This window comes from Ctenocephalides felis, unplaced genomic scaffold, assembly GCF_003426905.1.
Source record: "Ctenocephalides felis isolate EL2017-DRISC unplaced genomic scaffold, ASM342690v1 CF-g0.4_SCAFFOLD_00845, whole genome shotgun sequence".
NCBI lineage: Eukaryota > Metazoa > Arthropoda > Insecta > Siphonaptera > Pulicidae > Ctenocephalides > Ctenocephalides felis.
The window spans coordinates 38,233,870-38,247,684 of record NW_020536999.1 but is presented as its reverse complement, the minus strand read 5'-3'; the positions used below and the strand labels follow the sequence as shown (position 1 = coordinate 38,247,684).

General features: G+C 28.2%; 1 long non-coding RNA gene across 1 annotated transcript in view; it reads right to left on the bottom strand.

The window, feature by feature from the left end:
• The window catches only part of LOC113363209, a 215,618-nt gene that overhangs the window by 81,377 nt on the left and 120,426 nt on the right, over nt 1-13,815 (bottom strand). Inside the window, exon 4 of the long non-coding RNA XR_003365874.1 lies at nt 9,915-9,946. This is a non-coding gene — a long non-coding RNA (uncharacterized LOC113363209). The remainder of the gene's footprint in view (nt 1-9,914; nt 9,947-13,815) is intronic.

The window sequence follows — 13,815 nt, the reverse complement described above, 5'->3', positions numbered from 1 at the left end:
TAATTATTACGTAAAAGACAATTGTGCACTTACATCTAAATTATTGTGTAGACAAGTCATTGTAAACCATTTTTATGTTTTATAGTAATAGCATTATGTTGTAAACTATTTTTCTAAGCAACTATATAAAAGCAATACTATTACCGATTAGCATTATGAGTGAACCGATATTGATTTATAATCCAATTATAAATTTTAAAATAGAGATAAATAAATGACGGTATGATAAGTTATAAAATCGTCCAAAATATGAAAATATTTTTTTTTGCAATAATATGGAAGTGAAAATACTCATTGAACTGAAAAACTTAGTAGAGATTTAAATCAAATAATAAAACTTAAATAATCATTTCCTTTTGCTATTCAATTATTATGCATGCATACAAGTTAAAAAACTGCAAGGGAGGCTTCTTGATGAAATAATAGATAAAATTCAACTGAATATTAAATGGATATATAATTAATTAAATTTAGCAGATGTCGCCACTTAGAAAGTGTAAGTTTGAAATTTATACAAATTATAGTCGATATTTGATGAAGCTCAAGATTGATTTATGAATTATTGATTGATATTCTACAAATCTTTGTTTTCTATGTATGAACGAATCTGTTTCTGTACACTTACAGATAAAATCGTTTTCTGTAATTGTACATAGGTTTTTTCAAATGCAACTTAGAGTAGAAACTAAGGTAAATTAATTGAAAACTGTTTGTAGGACACTTTAAAAATATTTGGTGCGACGAACCAGTTGATAGATATATGTGAGTTGATTAGATATAGTGAGAAAAATGACCTGATTGAAACCTGAATGAAAACACCCTGATTAAATATCCTTATAGTTTAGAAAAAAATGTGTTTAAATTTAATTAAGAACCGAAAAATTAAACAGGAAATTACTCCAATGATATATTTTATGCTTATTACAGAGTTAAAATTCTTTTTTCATTATTATCATGACATAGCTGTATCACTGTTTTTGCTTTTCTACTTAGTTTCTTCTTGCTTATATAATCAGTATATTATATAGAATATCAAGTAAATATGAATGCTACTATTTTGGTCCACATTTTTTTGGATTTGTGCTTTTGGATTTGTTTTTAGCACGTTTGTTTCGTAGATCATGTTTTATTTACATATTACAGCATTTCATTTATCAATCAAAATATTTAAATATGTCTTTATTGAATGTAAGAACATACTTGCTTCATAAGATTATCTAAATATCGTATCTAGACGTCTATTCCCTTCGGTTTTCCATTTATCGCAACATATCAGCTGAAACTGGAGCAAAACTAAACGAGTTGAAGTCTTCAATTATCCTGCGCCATGTTAGATGCAAAACCGGAGCAGAAGCAAAGCGGAGCAGTACTGCGTGTTTTGTTTGTTTTCCAGATTGTTAATTAGCACAATTAGTGTAATTCGATGCCGTTGCAGCCGATGAGTAGAGATAGTACTCTGCCAGTATAGTACTAGTAACTAGCGTTACACTGCGCGTGTAAGTTTACTGCGAATGCAAACACCGGGCGAAATGTTTCCTTGCGCAGATGTTTACGTTGCAAAAGAAACATCACTGATGACGCAGAGCACGAGTTGCCAGCAAATCAGATGACGATTGGTAAAAAATAGTGACATAAGTAACTAATATTAAGGGGGTATTCTACTGTAGAGTCATGAATTTCGCCCGGTTTTTGAAGCGCTGTATAAAGGAAACAAATAATATTTTTACTATCGATTTTTTTATCATTTGTTTATTGATATTTTATTATTATATAAAAAAATTATTAAAAAAAAATAATTAAAATTCACAAAGTTATGAGCCGTCAAAGTGGGGGTTCCCAAAAAAAGAGGGTGTCCTGGCGTACATGATTCCAACCCTCCTGGTGATTTGAAACATAAAAAATAGATGGATTCTTAATTATAATAGATGTCGCTATCGTATGAACCTTGGATAAGCTGAAAAAAAAATTTTTGTTCGAATGGCGGCAGTTTGAAAAAAAAATTAGTTTTTTTCATGTTTTTTTAACAATTCCAAATTTTAAAAAAATACTAAATGAAAAGTTATAGTTTTGGGCAAGGTCCATACGATAAAGCGATGTATAGAGAAGATCCTCTCCAAATTTGAAGTAAATCGGTTCATTAGAATTCGAGATATCCTTACCGCCAGCTCGAAAAAAGTAGTTCCGAGAAAAACGCGTTCAAAGTTTTGAGACAAGTCGGACCCGAACCGAGGCCACGTCACTAAAACGGCTATAACTCAGGAAATAATAATAATTTTGAAAAATTCTTTCAATGACATATTTTTGAATAACTAAACTTTGAAAATATGAAAAAAAATTTTTTTCGATTTTTTCAAAATTCTACAGTAGAATACCCCCTTAACCTTGCATAATATATTTATGAAAATTGTTAAAAAGAATAATACTTATTAGAATTTGTTAGCGTTACTATGTGCGGGTGTATGTATGTACTAGAGATGAGCTTATTATTTGTTTCGAAGTTCTCTTTTTAATATTTTTTGACTTACTCGAAACAATTTAAACCTCAACAAGTGAAAACATAGTTATAAGTATTATATATCTTTCTTAAAACTTTGTTTAACATTCAAACTTTTTCGTAATTAGTTTAGAATGATTCGATCAACATTTATTTCGTATATTGCGTAATAACTTTAGTGTCACCTAAGAATAAGAATAAAACTTAATATAATGATTCATTAACTTGTTAAAATTATTTTTGAAATTTATTAGTTCTTTATTGTCTTTTTTTTTGACTAACTGGCGATAGTATCATACAAACCTGAATCAGATATGGAAATATTAAGTCAATAAAAAGAGCAAAAATCATTAGATATTTTTTGTTAGATGCTGAAACTATTTACTGATTTAATTCTATTGACGTTTTACGTTTACTTTGTATAATTCTTTAAAACAATAATAAAACTTTGGACTTTTCATTTAATTTTAAAACGTATTTCAAAATGTCAATTTAATTTTTGACGTGCAATCCCATAACTAATCTGTTAAATTTTCTAGCAACATGAAAGAGAAATTATCATGGCGTTAATAGCAATTAAAATAGTAAAAACACAAACCAGTAATTTAGAAAAAATATGATCAATACATGAGACACTCCAGTATACCTATCTGACTAATTTTACAATAAATATAAAGATAAAAAAATAGTTCTGGAGTTGAGATACTCTTTTAATAAATATGATGATTTTATTTTAAACAGTTTAAACATCAAAGTACCAGAAAATTTGGTAATACGTTTTAAAATTCATTGAGAATTTATAAATTATGATACTAAAAACGATGGAATTAATTATTATGAAAAACTAAAGATAAGTATTTGTTTTATCTATAATTTATCTTTATAACTAGTTTTGTCATAAATTTATTAATTTATAAAATATGAAATTAAATATAATATTGGAAAATGATTAAAGTTTTTATATAAAATTATTTATAATTATTACTTGTAAGCAGTACAATTGTATGAAAATATTTTTAGTTATGAAAAAGATTATTATAAGATTTTTTTTTCTAAAAAAATAGTTTAATTTACGCCGAATTACATAAACTTCTTCGAATTTAAAAATTTGAGTATTAAAATTAATTCGATTTATCCATTTGTAATTGCTATCGGCATAGCGTAAAACAATGATGGTTTTTATAAGTAACTCTCATCCTGCATCAAATATTACACCTCCACGAATTTGTACACATATTACCTCCAAAATATACAAAATCTTATCTATTTTTTTGACATGTAGAAAATTTATTAAAATACATACTCCTCGTTACTTCTGCTTATGTTTCTAAATTTTACCAACGTCAACCTCTACACCTATATCCGACCTACATGTAACTAGGAATATTCATCTCCGTGGCACACATGTCGTATGGGAATTACCTTTTGAATTAATGACGCAATCACCTTTTGAATAACGCGCGCTCATGTCGCGTGACGTCATAGGACTGTGTGTCCAATAGGGTTTCCGGATGCGAGATGCTTTTAATAAAAGTCTCCTTATATTTTGCAAATATCTCATATTTATAAGAGAGCGATGGTCGCTTTTCAAAGAGGCAAGTTGCAAAAATTATGGATGCAGAGATGTAAAGGTAGATTTAAACAAATTGGATAGTTCTGGGTTTGTGACATGATGTTCTAGAATGAAAGAGTTGTAACAGATTTTTTTAATAATTTCTATTATATGTTGTGAAAAGACAAGATTGTATTTTTTTACGTTCACGAGAAAAGATTTATATGATCTGTTTTGCTAATATGATATTTTCTCAAGGTTTCAAGTAATTGAATCGATTGAGACCAAAATTAGAAAATGTTCTTCACAAAATTGCCAAAAAATTAAAAACCAATCAATGAATTTCGAAAAGGACTAGCGTTGATTAGTTAGTATTTTGAGAAAATAGGTTGAGTTTTTTTAGAATTTGCAGATTACTACAAAAAAAATTCTCTTAGTTATGTCCAAAATCTCAAACCGATTTTGAAACTTTTAGAACAGATAAAAAAAATTAATTAATAATCATGCTGATAGCTCTCTGGTGAAGATCGGTCAATCGGTTTCGTAGTAATTATTTATTGACAAAAATTGTTTTGACTATTTTGTTGTATATTTATATTGTGACAAATATCATATAGTCTTAATAATAAACAATTCCTTTTTGATAGTTTTTATGAAGCTTTATATGGTGATAAAAATCACGGTATTAAAGAACAGCGTAGAATCTTATAGGCCTACGAAAAGTGATTAAATTAAAAAAATCATCAAAATTGGAAATATCAGCTGTGTCAAAATTTCAAACTTCTATTGTTGAAATTATACATATATATATATATATATATATATATATATATATATAATATATATATATATATATATATATATATATATAGATATATATAAATATATATATATATATATATATATATATATATTATATATAATTATGTATACATATTGCAGAGCTTCGAACAAAGAATCTAACTAGTGGTGTATAGCATCGTGCCTTAAGGCAAATCGCTGAAACTTCCCGTAAGAATCATATAAAATGAATTACAAAATTGAAATTATTTATTTAAATTTTATAAGTGAGCTTTTGAACTTTATTCAGAATTAAAACTAAAATCTAAATTATATTCGATACACAAAAATTAAAAAAAAAAAAATCACAGAAAATTTCTTGAATCATTCAAATCGGATGTTCAGTTCTATCAAAAGTTGCCATTTTTGCACATTCAGCTCTATATCTCCAAAATAACTCGACCAGCCTTTGCCAAATACAGATCACTTATTCTTCCCATCAATAGAAATCGAATGTTGTTCGAACCATCCAAATTGGTTGATCCGTGCGACCAAAAACATAGACGAAATACTGCGGACATACAAAACTTACACACACACATCACTTTTTTCTGAGGTATGCCAAAATGTTCAGAAACCTGTGAAACGTGAAGATATGCAAAAATTTTCATTTTTGATTTTCGGCCCATTGCTATAACTTACTCTACGGGAAGTTAAAAAGTAATGAAAAAGAAAAAAAATTAAAAACCATCCACAGAAAGTAGCAGCATATATTTATACACTTCTTTTAATCTATGCCAAAACCAAAATGCCTTCACTAAAAACAAACAGATTCCACCCATTGAAAATATGAATGTGATTTGTTTTGAAATAACGTAATTGGTTAAACATTTCTCCACAAAAAATGATCCATAAACGCATATATATCCTAACACACCACTTCATCTTTGCTAAGTTTTGCCAAAACATTTAGATAATCTTGATATGCAAAATAACCTGTATAGTATTTATGTATAGAAGAATAGTCCATTCAAAGTTTTTTTAGCAATATCTATAACTTTAACGCTACATTAATATCAGTTTTGGACAATTTCCAGTACATTTCTATAGTTTTCTAGTATTTTCGTTTAAAGTTATTTTGACAAAAAAAGCTGAAATGAATTCAACATTTCATACAAAAGCCGATAATGCACGGGGCGCTGGAATATTATGCGCAACGGAATTTCCAATATTGGCAACGCTTCCGTTCGGAATGGACGCATCCGGTTTAACAATATCGGTAATATTAACGCGGAAGAAAATTATGTTTCGATAAAATACTATTTGAACAAAAACAGAAAATGGAACTATTTTAAAAAGGTGCGGTCATGTAGCATAAATTAAATGTTATAAAAAACCTCAAAGTAGTTCAATTGTGTAGTTTAAGAGGAAAATTCAGTAGAAAATGATCTAACATGACATCTGTAAATAAATCATGGTAAATGAGATATTAATTCAGTATTTGCACCAATACGTCAATCCAACGGCTGCATCAATTTCAAAAATGCCAATCCATTAAACTCGATAAGTACTCATTGATTAGTTTCATTCGACGGTCCTCCGAGCCGTTTCTTTATAATCAGCAGATAAGTGCAAAATGTGCTGACCACGGTTTTGCCACAAAACCTGATCCCATTTTCAAATTTCAAACGCTGTTCAAAAGTACTCAAGGCCTTCAAGGCCTATGAAAAAAGTATAATATAAATATTTATTAAAATTTGGAAAACTAAACCGTGCAAACCTTTTAAAAATTTTTCATCATAATTTGAAATATTGCAAAATTGAAAATCGCAATTCTCATTGATTAGGTCGATTATTTTCACATATCGCAAAGTTCATGCAATTTGCTATAAGGTAAAGTGTCACATACACCTAATTGAAATTTACTTTACTAATTATAGCAATTTAATTTTACTTGAATAACAAAAGGCCAAGATTGAAAATTTCTACGCTATAATCGTATATGCCAGTCATTCCCAACCTTTTATGGAAAGCCTCACCTTAAAGTTTCTAATAACATTATGCCTTCCCCCATACAAAATTTTGAACTTTGTTTTGAAAATTATTTTGTTCTTGAAGAAATGATCATGATAAGTTTTAAGAAGAAATTACTTTTAACATCATAAGTGAAATTTCAGAATATGTAATAAATAGTTGTATTTTATGAACGCAGTTACAGAAGTTAAGTTCCCCTTCGATAATTCAGGTTGTTAGGTTATAATTTAACCCTTGTAGCTGTGGACTGTATTAAACACTGATTTGTTTGTATATTATGTATCTGTTGCAGTTCTAATTACAATCACTGATTTGTTACTAAGTTATAATGAAAGAAGATATATTTATTTTTATTGGTTATTTACATGTTGTTAAGCGGCCTTTACATTTTGAAGTAAACAACTAGTTCCATTAAAACATTCCGCTACCCCCTCTACCAGGGGTAGCAACCATTCCGTGCAAAGCTTAATGCCCTGAAGTTTGTCACCTTCATGGCCAATATAATAAAACGAAAAGACGTCCGAACAATAGTTCTTAGTGATATTTTGCCATAAGGCAAGTTGCACGAACTTCTTGATATACGTAATAATATAGGTAGTGGATAGAACTAGATATTTAGCTATTCAGTTAAGTTTTTAACAACTTATAGTATTTGTAATTTTATTAATTATAAAACACGTGGTTTTATATCCTAAAAGCGCAGCCCTTTATTAGTACCAATTTTAATAAATTTAGACTCTATGCAATGTTGTTTACATAATGTTTACAATTAGAGACATGCAATAGATAAAAGTTTCAAATCAAAGTCATGATAATTAAATTAATTATTTATAATGTACATTAATTATTTATAATTGTGTTCCTTCAGAAAACTTAAAAATATATATTTAACTTATCTTAGGCAATACCTTTATTATTCTAACCAAGCTAATCTAATCTTTATTATTCGTGGCAGTGTGTATGCGTTCTAATTTGACCGAGTGCAAATTGCTTGCAACAACTTTATAATATTTGAAAATTTTTATGAGAAATTTGTATTCAATTGAAAATAACTTATTGATAGAATCAATTCACTTTAATGTGAAACGACAGCAAAAAAAAACTTGTCTAAAAAGGCTTCACTGAATTGACTTTGAATATTCTAGTTAATTATCATATTGTTTCTCATCATATTTAGAAGATTATATTTGGAATTAGGTGAATGAAAACAATAAAAAACTTTAATTTTTGATAATACGTCCCATTTAAATTATCTGTATGATTGATCCTTATTATAATTATAGTCCTTTAACCTTCCTCTGGATCTCTTAAGCCAATAACTTTAAGGACACAAAATTGTTTTGATGTTCTGGCAGTGCACCAGAATTCCCCGTCTCGCGGCATATTTGATTGCTGGAGGTTAGTCGGCACTCGGCAGTGTTATAGGAGTATAGCGGATGCCTCGCATGATTTGCATTGACCGATTAATCGCTATATTGCTTGTATAATATATGCCGGCTTGTTATATATTGGTTAGCAGAACTCACGGCATAGTTCAAAGGATAACCTCGGCCTCAACTGGCTGCCTATTCGATTGCCCGGGTTGCGGATGCGTCAGTTCCGTTACTTATTGCTAATTTCCATATGCTACTTCGATTCACCAAATGAAGTAAAATCATTTATACTGCTCAATTCGGTACATTTCATTTTTTTAAGTAAACATATAATTTCAAGTCGAATTATTTATAAATGATACAAATTCTATCTTTCACAGTATTTAATCCTAACAATTTTTAAAATTACCTGTTGTAAAAATGATTTTACCAATGTTGATAATTTAATTTTTAAAAGGTAAGTACAGAAGTTCGAGCAATAGATTAAAGCGGGGCTCAAAGATCCGCGCGTAAAAAGGTCCACCATGAATATTTCAAAAACAGGCAAAATTAAAAAAATAACAATATTTGAAAGTAGCAAGAAAAAAGGACCAACTAAGACCTTACACTTGGCAAAGGTATAAAAATTAGAAAAAAACAAATAAAAAAGTAATTAATTTAAAATAAGAATTTTTACAAAAATCTAATAAATTGTTATTCTAACTCTGCTGATGAATATTTCTGATAATATATAGACCATGAAGGTTAATTACAGCTAATTATCTTTGTAAAAATGCACCCACAAAATTTATATGTTGCTTGGTTAAATAATGTAGCTATTATTTTGTAATTACCCTTTTAAATTAAATTTAAGCTTGACCTATTAGACCCCTGGTCGTTCTAATTTACCCCGCCTATGGGGTAAGATCAAAATATTTTATTTGACATATTTTATTAAACATAAAACTTAAATATATAGTGCAGATGCTTTTTTTCTAGACTATTTTTATAGTTTTTTAGAGTAGTTAATTTGTCTTGTTCAATCTATATTCAAATGAAAAAAGATTATTGATTTTTTATGTATTTTTTGAATTTTTTAGAGATATAGTTAGCACACATTCAAATAGAAAAAAGATAGCAATTGTTGTTGTGATCGAATTTGTGAACATAGCATAAAATGAGATAATCGTTACCCCATTATCAATACTTATAATTATAATACTTAAATATATAATACTTATAATCATATAAAATAAGATATATTACACTGAAAAATACTCCGCGAGAAATGATTTCTCAAATAACTAAATTTTACTATTCTCGCTATAATACTAACTGAACCAATGAGAAACTTTTTGGGATTGTTAAGTGCATCTTTGTTAATTGCATGAAAGAAAGAACAAGTTTCAAGCCGCGCTGCCAGCGTTCGCTGTATATAATTGCATTGGAGTAATAAACTCTTAGTTTTTGTGTGAGAATACAAACTTTATGGACATTGAGTGTTCGATTTACTTAAAATAATAAAATGCAATTTAAAAATGTGATTTTCGTATGACGAATATAAGAATATTTTTAAAAAAGTATGAAAATATTCTAGCATCGGTTTCCAATACAAATGTGGTTATTAAAATTCATTTAGTTTCAAGTCTGAAGAATCATACTTTAAGTAATAGATATTTCATTAAAAGTTTAAATCACTTACCGAGAGTTCAGCCTCACAATATAATCGATATTCTGAAAAGAAAAGAATTGAACATTAGTTTGAATTGTTATATAAATTATACAGATTTACAATTACTTATATATGTATGTATATATCTACGTGTGTGTGTGCTTATATGCAGCCAAATGTTTAGTAGGTTCTATATTGATTTTAGGCCGCACGATGCCTAAGCCTAAGCTATCATAAATCAAGTCGGAAATGGCATTTAGTGAGCTTTCAACCCCTTGAACTGGCTAAATAAAGGACAGATATAAGTATGACCATATTGGTTTAAGTAGGTTAAGATCTAATGTATATATCTCATGTATATATAGAAGCACGTGTCACAAACCATGCCTTGATATCATTTTTGTATTAATAATTTCGCGAAAAGAAAACTTATGTTTTTGTCAGAAAATACGATTTGCAAAATGTAGAATTTACGCAATTGACAATAACAATTGGTCATATATTAAACCAGGTAATCATCGTTTTGTAGGTTAAAATTACTCAAAATAGTAAAACTAAGTTACAAATAAAACGTGTCAATTGATAATTTGTAAAATATAAAACTGACAAATATAAATAATTCCATACAGACAAATTTAATTGGTTCTATCCACGTGGAAAATATTTATTACAATGAATTGGGGTAAAATAATAGAACAAGCATATTATATTATTTGCAGTTGAAATATATAAATAAAAAGCGCATTGCGCATCCTGTCCTTCCAGTAAGCAATTGCAAATTTTATTATCATTTCCAAATGGTATAATATATATATATATATATATATATATATATATATATATATATATATATAAATACACAGACATCAGGGATAAATATTTCAGCAGTAAGTTGGTATGTCATGTATTTAATTCTCAACCTTCATTGCTTATAAACATGTAATTAAAATGATGATTTTAAGCAGAAGATTTTGATTTCACCGCTTCCAACAAACCCATTCCAAAGCAGAGCGTTGTGGTCTTAGACCATACTTAATAGACGGTCGTCAAATTACACTGTTAGTTCGTTAAGTACATACAAGAAGTAAGGGTTACTTTGAAGGGTATTTACTAATATAACTTGGGGTTAGCTCTTGATACAAGTTCACATTTACGCGCCCTGCAATTTGAAAGTCAATACCAAAGATCGTGCATTCCGGTCGCTTGGTTCAACGTCGAATATAATTGAAAATTATTATCTAATTGAACTTGATGCATGTACAACAAAATTTATAATAATTTGATCGCAGTAATTACAAATTTAAAATAATTAAGATGATAGTTTTAGTTTAATAAAATTGTAATAAAACTAATATATTATTAAATATACTTTCTATATTATGTTGAGGCTTCTTCTGAAAAATAATTAATAATATTATATACATATAATTATTAAAATGCTGTAAACATGTTTGAGTGTCTAAAGTACATGGCGTCTCCACCGTATCGCACAGTATGGAACTGCTTGAATTAGTATCAAAGTCATAAAATAACTAATCGACGGGATAGAAGTATCTTTTATCAATTTTACCAGTAAAAATATATTTTTTCTAGAGTAGCTTATGTACTCATACATAATCTACATAACTCATTTAAAACCAGTAACTAGTGAGCTCTACATTTTTTTGTCGTTTGTTTTGGTAATAAATATAAATAGTTTTCAAGGATTGCTGAAAAGTATATCTAATTATTTTGATATTACTTCTTAGTTTTGATATACTTCTTAGTTAATTCTTGCAGTGTTAAAATTTATAAACAGCGATATATATAAGTTTAGAGATTCGTGTATTTATAAATTCTTTTAATTATCTAAAAGCAATACTAGTTGGACATAATTGATTTTGCGTTACATCGGTTAGCAATTCCGTCATGTGTTTCAGAACGAGAAGTATTACATGAATTTCTGTACATTATATGCAAATACTTAATATTGAATTATATGCAACAAAGTTTTTCTCAATCTATTTAATAGATTTTATGTAATATTTTCATAATTACATAATTTCATAAAAACAATAACTGCTAACTAGTCTCACTAAGCTTTATTGAAATTATTAAAAAATTACCATGTGTTCACTCTTGAGTAAATGTTTATGTAAATTAAACATTTATAATAAAAAATAACAAAGACATATTTGCATGATTTTAGATAACATTTTATGTAACTGCAATAAATAAGTAAATTTTAATTTAAATAAAGCTAAAACATAATATATTTTTAACTGCAATTAAACGCGCGAATTAAATATAGATAAATTCTCATTTGTACTGTTATTATCCATTACTTGAAAAGTATCAAAACACTGTTAAGTAAGGTATTAGAGAATGATTAAATGTTTATATCACAGAAAAAAATCATTGATTCATATTTTATACGTCAATGTAATTACATTTTTTATTGTAAAAGATAAAAATCGATTTTTTTCCTAAATATATATTGCACAATATTTTAAAAATATGTGAGAAACATGTCTTTTTAATGGAAATGCATGACAAATCATAATCAATATTTAACCTAGTAAACTTAATGATTGAAGAAATATTATTATTGTTATAATCGACTATCACATATGAGCATTTAAAAATGTTAAATTAGATTTTTAAAATATTCCTCGCCAATCAAGCAATAAAAATGTCAGCAAAAACATCTAAAATTTTGTTGTTGAGATAAATATTAAATGTGTTAATCATCAGGTATATCAATTTGACTTCAATTTGTCGGGACTACGGAACTACATAGAAAAATGCAAAATATATTTTGAAAATACAGATATATTACTATTATAGTAAAAAACAAAGTTATCTGCATGATATGATAGTCAAACAAAGTCTACTTTATATTACAACGACGTTTCTCCACCAAGGACATTCTCTATTTCCCTACAAATGTGTCAGTCAGTCTAAAGCAGAGAAATCTTATGAGGAATGTAAATAGTATATCATAGTTATTAAAATCAGTTATATTATGGAAATTAAAAGCAATAAGTCAACTGTACTACATATAGACACTTTAAAGATCAAAGAAAATTTTTTTTAGAACAAGGACTACGTTTTTCTACCAAAAATATTCTCTGTTCACAAATGTGTCAGTCAGACAAAAGTGAAAGCATTTCATAACAAATATAAATCTGATATCAATTATTAAAATTATATAACACAAAACTGAACAAATCAATAATAACAATTCAAATAGATTATAGTTGCCACATATGGGCAACTTCAAGAGCCAAACAAAATATATTTAGAGCATGTGTCAGACAGTCAAAAGCTAAGTATTTCATAAGGAATATCAATCTGATTTCTAAATTATATATATTGTACAATTATACAATCAGATATATTACAAAATACGAAAAAATAATAATTAGGCATCTGCATGATAATTGTACACATGGGCATTTTAACGAAAAATGATTTAGAACACAAACGACATTTCTTGCTGCATAGGATATATCTGTATTTTTCTTTTTCTCTCGATGGATGCCGGTCAGTCAGAAGTGAGAACATCGATTGAGGAATGTAAATATGATATAAGTATTACTAAAGTAAGACACATTACGAAATAGGAAAAAAATAACTCAGCTGCAGGATAGTTACACCACATATGGGTACTTTCAAAGGTCAAACGAAAAATTATTCAGAACAAAAACGACGTTTCTCTTCACCAAGGATATTCTCTATTTCCCTTTAAAGGTGTCAGTCATTCAAAAGCGGACCGGTCTGGTAGTCAGATAGTCAGACCGTTTGCTGTTGGGGGAATCGCCTGATCACGCGATAACGCGAAGACTTCACGACTCTGAGCATCCGGTTGGAGCGAAGGAAGTCGAAAGAACGCGCCGCAACGTGCACGCGATGCTTCCTAGCATTATCCGATTTTCAAGGAAAAAGGAGA